The 17,020-nt window shown below is 49.2% G+C and overlaps 2 protein-coding genes across 2 annotated transcripts in view; both read right to left on the bottom strand.

Annotated features, from left to right (window-relative positions):
- Positions 1-17,020, bottom strand: part of LOC141047227 (uncharacterized) — a 480,556-nt gene that overhangs the window by 205,312 nt on the left and 258,224 nt on the right. The window lies entirely within an intron of this gene.
- The window catches only part of LOC141047265 (uncharacterized), a 165,071-nt gene that overhangs the window by 143,083 nt on the left and 4,968 nt on the right, over positions 1-17,020 (bottom strand). The window contains exon 2 of the mRNA XM_073542272.1: positions 11,563-11,642. The gene's annotated coding sequence lies outside the window, so the exon portion shown is untranslated. The remainder of the gene's footprint in view (positions 1-11,562; positions 11,643-17,020) is intronic.

The following is a 17,020-nucleotide window of genomic DNA, read 5'->3' as shown; positions in this document are numbered from 1 at the left end:
CACACTGAACAGTTATCTATGGAAAGTGAAACTAGTGAGGAGGGAAAATCGTACTGAATTCTGGGACACTCCATGATTATAATACATAACTCATTATTAGTAATTCTTATAAATACATAAGACGACATATTTCCTGGTGTTTATCAATGCATGGACAAAAACAAAACGACCCTCAGGGTCCCTCCGAGTGTCCCTGGCTTCTCATCTGACGTCACTATGTACCAACAGTGAGACTCCTCTCGAATAGATGGTGTGGAATGCATGGACGGACCATTGTACTCAAGGTTTCTGTACGCACCGCGATGTATCCCTGGCCAGGTGTGTCTCCACCAAGGTCACAATGTGAGGGTGATATTGTCTGATCTGTGAGAAAACTTTAATCTTTTTTCGAGGAGTTTTTATACCCCTCACATTCCATGTCATACATATCAACTCAGACCCCATGTTTTACTCCGCTGAATATGGTGCACAATATTACCCGGGCAAAATTTAGAGACATCACCTAGAGATTGAAATTGTTGTCGGTTGCGATTATTACCTAAAAAATACAAAAAACCACTACGGAAAAAAAACAAAGTGAATAAACAACAAACACGGGAGAAGAGGTCTGCACTCCCATCATGAAGCAAACAAGGGGATACCATCACTGAGCCCAGTGTCCGGTATTGTTGGTGACTTGGACGCCTTCGAGTAAAGCTCCAACCAGCTGATTAATAGAAAAATACCAACTAGCAATAGATGCGTTTGGATTCCTTTGCAGCAGACCCTTTGTGAAACCATAGCCACTCCGCCGCCTCTGCTGGATCTGTAAAAAACAAAGTAGAACCCTCGTGAACCACCCGGAGCCGGGTAAATCATCGAGTATATAACATTCCTCGCCCGTAGATGCCTTTTGACTTCCGTAAACTGTGCCCGTTGTTTCTGGAGTTCCATAGAGTCTGGGAAAATCGAGATCGTGGCATTGTTGAACTCGATAGGACTCTTTTGCCGTGCCAGACGCAGAGCCACGTCTCTATCTCTGCAGTTGAGGAGACGCGCCAAAAAAGGTCTAGGTGGGGCTCCAGGAGGAAGAGGCCTAGTAGGGACCCTGTGAGCCCTCTCCACCGCAAATATTGGGGAGAATTCATCTCCCAAAGTAGTTTTAAGCCAATCATCTAGGAATTGCTCTGGGTGTTGTCCTTCCGAGCGCTCCGGTAGACCAATAATTCGGATATTATTCCGACGCAATCTATTCTCCAGGTCATCCGCCTTTTGCCTCCACGCGTTCATAGAGCCTGCCACTTTCGTTAGTTTGGCTTCCATAGATGTGATGGTGTCTTCTACCTGGGACACCCTTGTCTCCACCTCTGTAATGCGGCCCTTCATAGCTTGCATATCTTGTCTGAGGCGTCCCACCTCGGTGTGCACGTCCTCTATCTTCCCAGACAGACGTCCTGGGTAAGGAGATGGCCTGCATCAGTTGTTCAGACGCCTGTTTAAGAGTTAATTCCTCTTGCTCACTCTCCTCTCCACCCTCCGAGGGGTGGTTCTTACGCTGAGAGCCTGTGAGGGATTATTTTTAAGAGATCTTGAGACTTCAGTATGGTCTATTCTGGCATATTCCTTCAGCTTTTCAGCCGCCCCAGACCTCTTGGAACGACTCATTTCAATAGCAATAGGGCACAGCTGGATATTAGAAACAGTGCACGCTGGAGTCCCCTGAATCAAAGTTATAGACGGAGTAAGATTATCAGATAGTGGCTGCAGGGTCCCAGGAGTAGCTCAGATCTGCAGAGTCACACAGGGAGGCAATGTCCAGCTCCAAGCAGCAGACAAGGGCCCTTATAGCCCGGGGAGAGACCCTCAGCACCCCACAGGGACAGCAGCCAGAGGGATCCAAGTCCCTACAGTAATGGCGCTGGCAGGCCAGGTGACTTTCACAATAAGAGGGAACGCGGGGTCCAATCTTTCAGGGCACACACCGCTTAGCCCTCACGAATATTCAGGGTGTCTGCTCACCGTCCGTCAGCGCTGCAGCGATGGTATCCTGGCGCCGCGTCTCTCACAGGCAGAGCGCGTGTTTCCAAGATGGCCGACGTCCCGGTCTTCACAGTGGCAAGCACTCAGCAGTCCAGCCCCGCTCTCCCGTGGGGGTCCAGGAGCGTCCTAGAGTCCAGGGGGGTCCGAAAATTAGTAAATATACCGCTGAGGTAAGGGTCCGCTGGCCGGATGTATTCAGGATATCAGGAGCTCCTGCCAGATTCGTCCTCTCTCAGCTGCTACATAGCCATGCCCCCCCACTCGGGGGGGGGGGGTGTTTCTGGCAGTGATAGACATTCTCGGGGTGGCCAGAGTCTTTCCCAGTGAAAAATCAGTCAGCAAAAACCACTGCTAAAAAACTCCTCTCTGAAATAGTGTGTAGGTATGGGCTCCCAGAGACCATAGAAAGTGACCAAGGCCCTGCATTCACAGCCAATCTTACAAAGGAGACATGGGAGGCCTTGGGGACAGAGTTGGCGCTACACACTCCGTACCACCCGCAGAGTAGCGGTAAGGTCGAGAGGTTAAATGGGACACTAAAAAGTAAAATGCTCAAAGCAGCACAAGACACAGGGAAGCCATGGCATGAGAGTCTTCCCCTCGCACTGTTCAGTGTCAGACACACACCAGCTGGTCTAACCAAACTTAGCCCATATGAGATCCTGTTTGGAAGTGTTCCCAGGCTAGGATTGTACTTCCCACAGCAGTTGTCTATGCAGTATGACATTTTGACTAAGTTTGTGATTGGTCAATTCAAACACCTAACTAAAATACATTCTCGAGTATTTTCATCCATCCCAGATCCTGAGGATCCACAGGGAGTACCTGATGAATTCAAAGCCAGAAATGAGGTAGCAGCTGGATTTGAATCCATCATTCCCATGATTGGGATAATCAAAAACGTAAAAAGTATAAACTACATGTATTATAATCAACAAAAGTTTGCCAACTTCACTAGAACTGCTGTCACGGGACATTCTGAGCAATTAAGCTTCACATCCATTATGGATTTCCAAAACAGGATGGCCCTAGACATGATCCTGGCAGGAAAAGGTGGAGTCTGTAAAATGATAGGTACCAGCTGTTGCAATTACATACCAGACAACACAGGCCCAGATGGAAGTAAAACTAGAGCACTCAGAGGCCTCAGTGATCTCTCTGAGGAACTAGCCCAAATCTCAGGGGTAGAAAATACCTGGGACACCTGGTTTGGGTGGTGGGAGGGGTGAAAAAAATCGTACTTACTTACCGGTAACGGTATTTCTCTGATCCCATGACAGCACCACAGAGAGAGGGATCTGCCCTCAGGGACAGGAAACCTACAGATGAAAAAGGCGGTACCTCTCTCCCACATCAGTTGGTTTACAGAGCATTACACAGAACTTTCAGCTGCAACTCAAATGGTTATAAAAAATCCAAGATTAATCAAATTAAGCTTAATAGAAGCATCGTGTGGCCAAGTACTAAAGCTAACTCACTCTAATGTGCACACCTGTGTGTGAAAGGGAGGGGATGTACGGGTGCTGTCATGGGATCAGAGAAATACCGTTATCGGTAAGTAACTACGATTTTCTCTTTCCCCCCCCATGACGGCACCACGGAAAGAATTACAAAGATTGTACATCTAGGGAGGGACCACCGCCTCCAGAACCCTTTTACCAAAGGTGAGATCTAAAGAGGTCAAGTCTAGACGGTAATGTTTGAAAAATGTAGAGGGGGAAGACCAAGTGGCATCTCTACATATCAGGTCTATTGAAGCGCCGGCTTTCTCCGCCCAGGATGATGCCACTGCAATGGTTGAATGGGCCCTTACGTCCTCCGGGATAGCCGCCCCACAGGAGGAGTAGTATAGGGTGATGGCCTCTCTTATCCATCTCGCCAGTGTGGCCTTCGACGCTTTTTGACCCTTCCGAGGACCCTGAAAACAGACAAACAGAGCCCTATCCTTCCTAGTCTCCCTCGTGGTTGTCAAGTATTGGACCAGGCACCTTTTTACATCTAAAGTGTGCAATACCTCTTCTGTTTTGTTCTTGGGATTGGGACAGAAGGAGGGTAGGGAGATTTCCTGGGTTCTATGAAACTGTGACGATACCATGGGGAGATATACTGGGTCGGTTCTAAGAATTACCGTATCATCCAGTACTTGCGTGAAGGGTGAGTGGGCAGACAAAGCTTGCATATCACTAATGCGGCAGGCAGAAGTTAAGGCTACGAGGAGGGAGGTCTTAAGGGACAATATTTTTAAGGGAACCTCCGCTAGGGGTTCGAAGGGTGATTTGGTTAGTGCGTTTAGCACTAGGTTTAGATCCCAGGGGGGTGGGTGCGTAAGGGGATCGGCCTGGATCTACTTGAGGCTCTAATGAATCTCATAACCCATCTATTTTTTGCTAGGTCATGGTTATACAAAGCCCCCCAAGGCCGCCACCTGTACTTTTAAAAGGTGCTGGTAGCTAAACCCTTTTCCAACCCCCTCTGTAGGAAATCCAGAATTTTGTCTATTGGGATTTCTCCCGCTGGGTCAGAGCCTGATACTGACATGAATTTTTTCAACACTTTGCCATACGCTTTAGTGGTTACTGGCTTTCTCCTTTGTAGTAGCGTGGATACCAAGTTTGACGAGAAGCCCCTGTTGCTTAGGAGTTCCCTCTCAAAAGCCAAGCTGTCATGTGTAAGTTTTTTTATGTGGGGGTGATACACTGGTCCCTGGGATAGCAGGTCTGGAGTTTCTGGTAGAACCCAGGGATCTGTTACGGACATTCTTCTCAGCCAGGGGAACCATATTCTCCGTGGCCAGAAGGGCGCTATTACCACTACAGTCGCCTTGACCCCCTGTATTTTCCTCAGTACTAAGGGAATGAGAGATATTAGAGGGAAAGCCTAGGCCAGATGATAACCCCAGGGTATCGTGAAGGCGTCTAGAGCTACTGGGCCCCCCACGGGGATCGATTGAGCAGAAGGTTTCCAACTTCCAGTTCTGACTGTTCGCAAATAAGTCTATTTCTGGCCGGCCCCAGAGTCTCACAATTTGGTCGAAGACTGACTGGCTTAGTTCCCACTCCCCATTTTAGGAGTGTCCTGCTTAAGAAGTCCGCCGTTCGATTTTCCAAACCTTTTATGTGAAGCGCTGTCAGGGATTCTAGATTGTGTTCTAAGTGGAAGAAGGATTTTGTTACCTCCATCAGTGCTCAAGATCTGGTGCCCCCCTGGTGGTTTAGATATGCTACCACTACCTGGTTGTCTGAGTAGTTAGTGATGGGAGCGAAGTGAATCTAGAAAATGAACGAGAGCTAGTTTTACTGCCAGCAACTCCTTCATATTTGAGGAAGCTGACTCTCTTCCCTGGGTCCAGAGCCCTTGCGCCACCTGGTTGCCTAGATGTGCACCCCACCCCCAGGGGCTTGCATCCGTAGTTAGGATCTCTGTCGCAGGCAACTCCCAAGGAACCCCCTTGGTTAGGTTGGCTGGATCTGCCCACCACGTTAAGGAATGTATTGTCTCTGGTGAGATGTCTAATTGCTTGTTTAAATTTCCGTGTAGGGAAACGTCTGCTCCTAATATTTCCCACTGTAAGTCTCAAGTATGGCTCTGTGAACACTGTACTGTTGGCATGCAGGCTGTCATTGACCCCAATAGAGACATTGCTTTTCTCAGGGTAGTGACTGGGGATGCTATCATTTGTGACACCATCTGTGCCATTTTTTTAACCTTCGTCTGCGGAAGATAACATTTCTGTTCGGTTGAGTCCAGTATTATCCCCAAGTACTCCTGCACCAGACTTGGTACGAGTCTGGATTTGGGCAAATTCAGCGTCCATCCTAGACTCAGTAGAGATCTCATGACCATGTCCAATTGTTGTTTGCAGTGGTGAAAGGTGACGCCTATTATTAAGAGATCATCCAGATATGGGACTATCAGGATGTTTTGCTTCTTATGTGGGCCAATACCTCTGACATTACCTTTGTAAATACCCTTGGAGCAATAGCAAGCCCGAAGGGGAGGGCTCTGAACTGATAATGTTTTGTGGCGCCCCTGAGGATTCAGTGGCCACAGAAGTACTGCACCTCCTCCTGAGGTGTGGTACCCCACCATCCAGGTAAGTTGGAGGCTCCTGACCATGCTCCAACACTTGCATCCCACACAACACAGTAGTTCAGCAAAGCCATATTGTGGCTCCCTGCTTGGAGTGTAGCAGAGCACCTTTGGTGGCTCCCTGCTTGGAACATGAAATGTGCTGGGAGGCGGGTAGAGTTAGAATACATAAAAGAATGGGAAGGTTTAGGAGTAGAGGGCAGTTCAGTTCAGTTCCAGTTCAGTACAGAGTCGGAGGAGAGAAGATCCCTGGGAGAGGGATGGAGGAAGGAGGTGCTGCAGCAGATCTCAGTGACCTGGGTCTGCTGGCACGGAAAAGGAAAGAAAGAGAAAGACATTGAGCAGAAACCTGATCTTCCATAAGAAGGAAAGACTAGTACGGAATGTAGGAGTAGAAGGGAACAGAGGACATGGGTTAGAAGAGAACCCTGCCTAGAAGATCCAAGCGCAAGGCCGGGGCCTGGTCTCCGAGGTTGTATGGATACTAATGGTCCTACAGCAGACACCGATGGAGTAGTGGGCTGTAAATGCACTACTCCCATCTATGACTTGGGGGCACAACAGCAACTTGGATAGTGAGTCGGGACTCAGGAGTAAGGAGTCCCCGAAGCAGGCTACAGCTGTCTGCCGTAAAAGTATAGTTCTTGGGAACATCTGTCAGGAGGAACTCCAGTGTAACTCAGTACTAGGAGTACTTCACACCAAAGGCGCTATAAGAGGAGACGTTCAGAAAGGCACATGTTAGCGGAGTGTTGGAAGGGAGCATTCCATCTGACCAGGAGGTTGACTGAGTCCCTGACCCGGAGGACACGGCACAGAGGCAGGCACCTGTGTGTACTACAGACTGTGAGTAAAGCTTTGGAACTACATGCTCTGGTGTCCTCCAATTATTCCTGCGCTAACACACCCTGTACCACTACATCTGGGTACCAGCTTCTGTACCACCTGTGCCTCTCCTCTACATCTACACTGCCCTGGGACTACAGCTCCTCCTGTGGGGAGCTTCACCATCTTGGCTGCAACACATCATCCGTCCCAGAGGATCTGCATGCAGCGTCGGCTTAACATCTCACTTGCCGAATACCACAGGTGGCGTCACGAACTATTCATTTAATCAACTACATTCCACCATTTCAATTCCCCCCATTACTTGGGCGCCCGGGGCCACGGACCAGGTCACCGCTGCTGTGACACATCCCGCTGACACCAGCCCGGTACCGGAGTACCTCACAGCCCTGGGAAGGAGACCCAGTTTTATTTCCCCCTGGATTGTCACCGCCACCCTGAGGTATTTCCTGTGGTCTCTGTGAATAGTCTCATGGTAATATGCGTCTCTCAAGTCTAACACACCCATGAAGCAAGATGGGGGAAGCATTTTTTTATACAAGATTTTATTGCCTCCATTTTGAAGTGCTGAATTTACAGGAACTTGATCAGTCTTTTTAGATTTATGATCGCCCTGTTCGATCCGTCTGGCTTCCTGCGAAGGAAGAGAGGGGAGTAGAAGCCTTTGCCCCGGTCTTGGTAGGGGACTTCTTGTAATACGTTTTTCTCCCTTAGATTCATTATTTCTTGTTGCAGAGCCAGCTGCTCGTGTGATGTCTTTTGGGGCGTTATCACAAAAGAGTCGTTTGGGAGGGTATTGAATTTTAGCCTCAGACCTTCCTTTATTATGTTCAGTATCCATGAACTCGCGGATATTTTTTCCCAGGCCTGGAGAAAGTAGGATAATCTTCCCCTGACCCGGGGAGTACCTTCATTGTGGCTTTTTATTGTCAGGGGGGTTTGTTAAACATAAAGCCTTTATTTTTGTTCCTTATGTCCTCCCATCCATCTCTGTTACCTTTTGGGGGCTTCGGTCGCATAAACCTTCTGTTCCGAAAAGGCCGTTTGTATGTCTGGCTAGGGAATCCGGGAAAGGACTTTTTCTTGTCCCCTGCCTTGTCCAAGATGTCGTCTAGCATTGGGCCAAATAAGAATTCCCCCTCGCACGGGGTTGCACACAATTTGGTTTTTGTTTGCAAGTCTCCCGGCCAGCATGTCAGCCATAAGGCGCGTCTTGCGGCGTTCGAGAAGGCCGCTGTCCTGGCTGCCAGTCTGGTCGAGTCTACTGACGCATCCGCCAGGAAAGCTGCTGCTCCCTTCATTACAGAAACTGATCTCTGTATTGTTTCTATTGGGACTTTTCCCTTTATTTGTGAATCTAAGTGGTCCAGCCAGACCATTAGGGCGCGTGCCGTGCACGTGGCTGCTATGGCTGGCTCTAGCCCCCCTCCTGCCGCCTCCCAAGCATTTTTTTAAAAAAAATTCTGCTTTTTTATCCATTGGGTCCTTCAGGGTACCCATGTCTTCGAACAGCAGGGCACATTTTTTAGAAGCTTTTGCGACTGCTACATCCAATTTAGGAGCTTTGCTCCATAAGGAGCAGGACGGGTCGTCAAAGGGGTATTTTCCTCTTTGGTGTTAGGAGGACTTTTTTGTCTGGCTTTTTCCATTCTCGTTTGATTAGAGAATGGATTTTCTCATTGACCGGGAAAGCCCTCTGTTTTTTTTTTTGCTCTAGCCCTCCGAACATTAGATCTTGGGCCGTTTTCTTAGGGCATTCGTCTACTCGCCCCATGGTTGTCCTCACAGCTTTTACCAGGGCGTCCGTCTCTTCAAGGAGAAAGCAGCTGCGTCCCCCTTCTGAGGATGATGAATTACTTGAGTCGGATAGTTCACTTCCTGACTCACTAACGCTGGACTCTGGGGATCTATGCCTGGACCTATGGTTTTTCTTTGAGGTTCTGGCACCCTCAAGGGCGTCCTCGACTTGGGTCCTTATCAGTGTTTTGAGGTCTAAAGCAAACCTCGGGGACTCCTCCTGTATTGTCTGCTCTATGCACACTGCACAGAGCTTTTTCTCCCATGTGGGGGGGGGGGGGGGGGTAACTCCTCCATGCATATAGCACATACCCTGTGTTTGGATTTGGTCATGCATTTACGCCCCTGAAAAGAAAAATTAATAATTGCACATTAGCGGGCATTCACGGAGATCACTCACCCTCCACGTGGAACGAGCGATACAGTTTGGACGTAGGGATTATCTGCACTGCTGAATCCACTTCTGGCTGTGCCACCATGGTGGAGCTTTGGCTGCGCCGCGATCCCGTATGACCGCTGCGTTGCTGGGAAGAGTCGTTCTGGCGCTGTGCCTACATTTGTTGTGGTCCCTGCTTCGGGGAACCCCGCCGTGTCTCCTTCTCCCTCTGTGGTTTCCCAATCATGGTGACCGCTTCTTTCTCCTTCAGCGGGGGCTTTAAACATGATTTCACCATTTTTTATTTTTTTTTTATTTTTTTTTTTTTTAATTTGCCGGCACCCTCTTCCCAGCGATCCCTGCGCCCTGCCGGAAGTGGCCGCCCGCGCATGCGCACCGCGGATTACCCAGCGGTGCACCACGCCTCCCTTATTCCAGGGAGCTGTGATCGCACACGCCCTACCGGCATCCTGCATGCGCCCAGGTGCCGGTATCCTGCGCCCTCCTCTCGGCGCTCAGCAGACCCTGTCGCTCGCGGCTTCCAGTGGCCGCCGCCTCCCTGCCCGAGCTGCAGAGACCTGCGTGCCTCGCAGCTTCCAGTGGCCGCCGCCTTTCCCCACAGGCCGCTCCGAGGTCCGGTAGGCTCTGCAACTTGCGGCTCCCGATTGCCGCCGCTGCCACCTCCTCAGGCTGCCTCGTCCGGCACTCAGCGGGGGTTCTCCTGTAGTGACCGCTTCTCGTGCTCTTCACTGCCTCTCCCCACTCACCCTCAAGGCCCCCCGACCCCAGCGGTGGTGCTTCGGGGGAAGCCCGCCCAAGGCCTCGACCCAGCCGAGGCAGGGAGCCCCCGCTGCCTATTACCGGACTGGTTCGGTCCCCGGAATCCCGCGTCGACTGCAGGTAAATGCTGTAGGTTCCCCGTCAGGGACAGGAAACCAACTGATGTGGGAAGAGAAGTATCACCTTTTTCATCTGTAGGTTTCCTGTCCCTGAGGGCGGATCCCTCTCTCTCCGTGGTGCAGTCATGGGGGAAAGAGAAAGAACGCTCATAAAATTGGGCATAGCTGTTGTATGTGTTTTGATTAGATTAGCCTTAATTTTATGCTGCATAATTCCCTGCCTTAAGAAGATGACGATGGAAACTATGACCACAGCGATAGCCGTACATGCTGACTTCCACGACCTGTTCACTGAAACCTTGGAAGAAATACCATATCCGCCTCCCCGCCGGAGTATGCTGGCCTGAAGCACACCGATGAGGGAGAGACTAGAATCTGACTTCCTCCTGCGCAAGTCCGTTAAGAGGGGGCCCATCCATTAGAGATGGGTAATCTTGTATACGGTGAAGATCAGCTAAGTTAGTTGCTTCAGGATTGTTTTAGTTAAATAGATGTGGGAGGACAGATGGATAGTCTCAATGAGATTAGGGTTTTGATTTTGTATATCTCCAAAGGGGGGATTGTTAAGGATATGAAATCAATATTAAGTTGTGAAGACATCCAAAATATATATAAATGCATACTGTAGATGCTATATTAGAGTCCTGGACCCTTTAAGTATATACTTAAAATAAGATTTTAAAAACTATTCCTGCTAACAAGTTATGATTCAGTAATTCTTGGTGTATGGTTTGCTACGCTTGCCAATAACTTGACCTGTAATAGATATTTAAATAACCAGCTTGCAGCTGGTAAGAACAAATAAAGAATGGTCTAGGAAAGGTCCTGTGACAACAAGCCATTGTTCCTATACCGATAAGCCATGAGGTAATAACTTGGAAGGCATCTCGCTTTTTCTCTTTAAAAACCCACTGTACTTCCCGCAATAAAGATAAGGAAATCATTTTAGACAACAAGTTGTCTGGTGTATTTCTTCAATGCATGCTCCAACATATAATTTCGACACATACAATTAAGAAGGGTCTCACCCTAGTGGGACAACCATAACATATACTATGGGAAGTGAATTGTACTACATGGATGACTATGGCGGTGCATTATACTATATGGAGCACTATGAGGAGTGTATTATACTAAGTGGAGGACTGAGGAGCGTATTTTAATATATGGAGGACTATGAGGAGTGTATTATACTATATGTAGGAGTATGGGGCACATTGTATTATATCGAGGACTATGGGGTGTGCATTTTACAATATGGAGGACTGTGGTGCACATTATAATATATGAAGAACTATGGGGTGTATTATACTAAACAAGCAAAATGCTGCATATTCATCGACTGATTGGATTGTTTATGCCGGAACAAAAATCCTTGTTCTCAGCAGCATATCGCCGATGTAAACTGTAGATGTGCTGCTGATAACATGATATTGTATGGGGACAGATTGATCTATTAGTGATTGTTCTGTTCCCATCATTGTTCCTCAGCCGGTGAAAAGAGGCCGGGAAACATGGATTTTTGTGGTAACTCACCGTAAAATCTTTTTCTCCGAGACGCTCATTGGGGGACACAGGTACTGTGGGTGTATGCTACCGCTGCCTGGAGGCTGACACTAAGTGAAAAAAAAAAAAAAGGTTAGCTCCTCCTCCGCCGTATACACCCTCGCCCCGATTGCGGGCGGAAACCAGTTTAGTGCAAAAGCAGTAGGAGAACAACAAGAATCAGCCTTAATGCAGATAACAATATGTCTAGAAAGGAACCACCCTAATATCAACAAAAATGCACATTAATTAAACAAACAAGAGCCAACTGGCTATCAGGGTGGGTGCTGTTTCCCCAAATGAGCGTCTCAGAGAAAAGGATTTTCCGGTGAGTTATCACAAAAAACGATGTTTCTCCTTCGCCTCGTAGGGGGACACAGGTACTGTGGGACATCCTAAAGCAGTCCCTGGGTGGGAAGTTGACTCACCGATCCAAGCTACATGCACCTCATGTCTAAAGGTGCGCCACCGCTGCTTGGAGAATCCTTCTACCTAGGCTCGCATTCGCTGAAGCCGGAGTATGGATATTGTAATGTTTAGTAAATGTGTGCAGGCTGGACCAGGTTGCTGCCTTGCACACCTGTTCCGTCGAAGCCTGGTGCCGAAGCGCCCAAGAAGCGCCCACTGTCCGAGTAGAGTGTGCTCTGATCCCTGCTGGAACCGGCGCACCCCTGATGTGGTGGGACTCCAGAATAGTTGGACGGATCCACCTGCCTATGGTCGATTTTGAGGCCACAAGTCCTTTCCTGCAACCCTCGGGGAGCACGAACAGCGTGTCTGTCTGCCGAAAGGGTGCCGTCCGCGACACGTACCTCCTGAGGGCTCTTACCAGGTCCAATGTGTGAAGAGATTTTTCCATGCGGTGTACTGGCGCTGGACAAAACGAGGGCAAGACAATATCCTCATTAATGTGGAACGAGGAAATGACCTTCGGCAGAAAGGGGGGAGCTGGTCTGAGCACCACCTTATCCCTGTAGAAGGCGAGAAACGGTGCTCGGCAGGATAGGGCCGCCAACTCCGAGACTCGTCTAATGGAAGTTATGGCTACAAGGAATAACACCTTCCAGGAAAGGTACGACAAAGAAATATCTTGTAGCGGTTCAAACGGAGCTTCCTGCAGAACACCTAGGACAAGGTTAAGATCCCAGGTATCCAGGGGCACCTTATAGGAAGGTACCAAGTGGGAGACTCCCTGGATGAAAGTCCTCACCTGCATATTGGTAGCAATTTTTCCCTGGAAAAGGACGGACAAAGCCGATATCTGTCTCCTAAGGGAGCTCAGGGCCAACCCCGAGTCTAGGCCCGACTGGAGGAAGGCCAAGATGTTGGGGATAGAAAATGTCAGTGGAGAAAAACCACGGTCTCGACAACAAGCAAAGAAGACCTTCCAGGTGTGATAGAAAATTCTCGCCGAGGTAGGCTTCCCGTGCGCTAACCATTGTAGCGACCACCTCACACCCAAACCCCACCTGAGTCAGAATCCAAGATTCAACGGCCGTGCCGTCAAACACAGGGCCCCCGAGTTCAGGTGGAAGATCGGGCCCTGGGACAGTAGATCCGGGCGCTCTGGGAGACGCCAAGGAATGTCGGTGAGCAGCTGCACTAGGTCTGCATACCATGCTCAACGGGGCCAGCAGAATCGCTGGAACCCCTTCTGCTTTCTTCTTGATGACCCTCGGACGTAGTCGCAGCAGGGGGGGATTTTGGGGGACAAGTATGGAAGGCAAAACTGGTTCCATGGCAGAACCAACGCATCCACGGCGATCGCCTGTGGGTCCCGGGACCGAGCAACCTTGGCGTTCACTCTGGAGGCCATCAGATCCACATCCGGTGTTCCCCACCGTTGGTGAATCTGCTGGAAGACCTCGGGGTGCAGTGACCATTCCCCGGATGCAATACCCTGCCGGCTGAGGAAGTCCGCCGCCCAGTTTTCCACGCCCGGGATGTGGACCGCCAATATCACCAAATGGTTCCTCTCGGCCCAGTGAAGCGCGTGTCCTACCTCGTGCATTGTTGCTCTGCTGCGGGTGCCCCCTTGATGATTTACATAAGCCACCGCCATGGCATTGTCCGATTGAATCCAAACGGGGCGTCCTGTTAGAAGGTGCTGAAAACGTTGTAGCGCCAGCCAGACAGCTCATATTTCCAAAAAGTTGATTGGGAGGCGTGCCTCCTGTTGTGACCATTGCCCCTGGGTCGTGTGGTGGTGAATAGCTTAGTTACTCACCGATAACGGTGTTTCTCGGAACCCATGACAGCACCACGGAGAGAGGGGGTCCGCCCATCAAGGACAGGAACCTACAGACAAAAGAGCGGCACCTCTCCTCCGCCCCCAGTTGGTTACAGAGCATCAGAGGGTCTCCAGGTTAGTTAACAACAAAAGTATATACATAACATTATAAATTGTATACTTATAGAGAAGCCTCGTGTCTAAGAACACACTCTACACACATTAAATCGTGCTCACCGCACACGTGAAAAAGGGGGGGGGGGGAATTAAGCGGGTGCTGTCATGGGTTCCGAGAAACACCGTTATCGGTGAGTAACTAAGCTATTCTCCCTCACCCATGACAGCACCACAGAGAGAATTTCAGAGATTGGTAGCTTAGGGAGGGACCACCGCCTGAAGGACCCTTCTCCCGAAGGTCAGGTCAGACGCAGAGGTTAGATCTAGGCGATAGGGTTTGAAAAAGGTAGAAGGTGTTGACCAGGTGGCCGCCTTACAGATCTGCTCTATTGATACCTCTGATCTTTCTGCCCATGAGGTCGCCATTGCTCTCGTAGAGTTGGCTTTTAGACCCTCCGGGATGGTATTCCCACTGTATGAGTATGCCAGGGCAATCGCATCCCTTATCCATCTTGCCAGGGTACTTTTGGACGCCCCGAGCCCCTTCCAAGGTCCCTGGAAACACACAAAGAGAGATCCTTCCTTCCTACATCCCTTGGTGGCCTCTAGGTAGTGCACTAAGCACCTCTTCACATCTAATGTGTGAAATTTCTCCTCTCCTCTATTCGTAGGGTTTGGGAAGAAGGAAGGAAGGACTACCTCCTGTGATCTATGGAAGTGTGTTGCTACCTTAGGCAAATATGCAGGGTCAGGTTTCAATATAATTCTATCCTCCATAATTTTAATGAATGGGGTATTGCCGATAAGGCTTGAATGTCACTCACTCTGCGAGCAGATGTTAGGGCCACTAGCAGTATCGTTTTTAATGATAGGGTCTTTAGTGGAGCTGACTGGATAGGCTCGAATGGGGGTCCTGTTAGGGCTGACAACAATAAGTTCAGATCCCATGATGGTACTTTCTGGGTAGTTATTGGTCTAGACCTGGCTGCGGCCCTCATAAACCGTGATACCCAAGGGTCGCTCGCCACCTCCTGATTATACAGGGCGCCTAGGGCCGCTACCTGTACCCTCAGTGTGTTAGTCGCTAGTCCCTGTTCTAACCCCCTTTGGAGGAATTCCAGGATTTTATCCATTTGTATTCCATCCTGAACCTTTGCCCCCGAACTGGATAGGAATTTCCTCCAGGTTCTACCATAGGCTCTGGTTGTAATTGGTTTTCTACTTTTTTGCAACGTGGAAATTAGATTTTCTGAAAATCCTTTCCCCCTCAGCAGTGACCTTTCAAATTCCATGCTGTTAAATGGAGGTTCACTGCTTGGGGGTGTAGCACAGGACCCTGCGATAGAAGGTCGGGGAGATCTGGTAGAACCCAGGGGTCGGTTACTGACATTATTCTGAGCCATGAAAACCATGTTCTTTTTGGCCAGAAAGGGGCTATAAGTATTACCCGAGCCCCCTCTTCCCTGACTTTCCTTATCACCGCCGGGAGGAGAATGGTTGGTGGGAAGGCATACAGTAGTCCCCGTGTCCATGGGAGCATAAATGTGTCCAGGGTCCGAGGATTCCCTTTGGGATTTAGAGAACAGAATGCTTCCACTTTTTTGTTTTTGTGGTCTGCAAATAAGTCTATGTCTGGGGTTCCCCACATTTCCACAATCTTCTGAAAAACGGACTGATTTAGAGCCCACTCCCCTTGATGTAGTTGGGTACGGCTCAAAGTCTGCTGTCTGGTTCTCTACTCCCCGTATGTGTAGCGCCGATAGGGACAGTAAGTTTCCATCGGCTAACCTGAATATCTCGGAGGATGCCTCCATTGGCGTTCTGGACCTGGTTCCCCCCTGGTGGTTTATATAGGCCACTGTTACTCGGTTGTCCGAGAATATCCGGACATGATGGCCCTTTAATGCTGGCAAAAAGTGACTCAAGGCATAATTTACTGCTAGCAGTTCTTTTTGATTCGAGGAGGCTTTTAGTTCTTGACCTCTCCATCCTCCTTGAGCCACACTGATGCCCATGTGGGCTCCCCATCCCACAGGACTGGCGTCGGTGGTAATTACATGTGTGATCTTGGCCTCCCAGGGAATCCCTTTGGACAAGTTGTTTTTGTCCTCCCACCAGGCTAGGGAATGAATAGTTTTTGAATCTAGCGTAATATGATGTTCCAAGTGGTCTCCTAAAGCCCACTGGTTGGTCAGGACATCCCACTGCAGATCCCTCATGTGTATTTGTGCCCACTGGACCGCCGGCAAGCATGCAGAGAGAGGGACCCTAACAGAGACATTGCTCGTCTTAGTGTCATAGAAGGGTTTTGCCTCGCTTTTTGTACCATTTGAATGATTCTGTCCCTTTTGTGATTTGGCAAGTAACACACTTGGATGTTTGAATCCAGTGTCAGGCCTAGGAACTCCTGGACTCTCCTTGGTTCCAGCCTTGACTTTTCCAGGTTCAGAAGCCACCCGAGGTTTTTTAGAGTGCTCATCACTCTGTCCCTCTGTTCTGTGCATTTCTGGCCTGAATTGCTCGCTATTAAAAAGTCGTCCAAATATGGCACTATCAGAACATCCTGTTCTCTTATGTGAGCCATCATCTCTGCCACCAATTTCGTAAAGACTCGTGGAGCCACTGAGATCCCAAATGGCAGGGCCCTGTATTAGAATTCTCTTATTTCTCCTGCTATCGAGACCGCTAGCCTGAGGTATTGCCTGGATTCTTTGTGAATGGGGTCATGGTAGTAGGCATCGCTAAGGTCTAAGACCACCATAAAGCATTGCGGAATGAGAATTTTGATGGTCGATTTGATCGACTCCATCTTGAATTTTTCGTTCTTAATATAGCAATTCAGTCTTTTTAAATTTATGATGGTGCGGAAGGTGCCGTCTGGTTTGGTTACTAGGAAGAGAGGCGAGTAGAACCCCCTGCCTCTCTCCTGTGGGGGAACCTCCTGTAGGACTTTTTTGTCCAACATACTCAGGACCTCCTTTTCGAGGGCGTCTTGTTCGTTTTTTGACGACCTTATCGGGGTAATTATATATTTTTGCGACGGGAGAGAATAAAAGCTTATCCTTAATCCTGATCTTATAAGATTTATCAGCCAGGGATTGT

The sequence above is a fragment of the Dendrobates tinctorius genome, unplaced genomic scaffold (assembly GCF_039654945.1).
Source record: "Dendrobates tinctorius isolate UK_male_01 unplaced genomic scaffold, ASM3965494v1 ptg000126l, whole genome shotgun sequence".
In the NCBI taxonomy this organism is placed as follows: domain Eukaryota; kingdom Metazoa; phylum Chordata; class Amphibia; order Anura; family Dendrobatidae; genus Dendrobates; species Dendrobates tinctorius.
The sequence above is the reverse complement of the archived record's forward strand: the minus strand, read 5'-3'. Positions and strand labels throughout refer to the sequence as shown.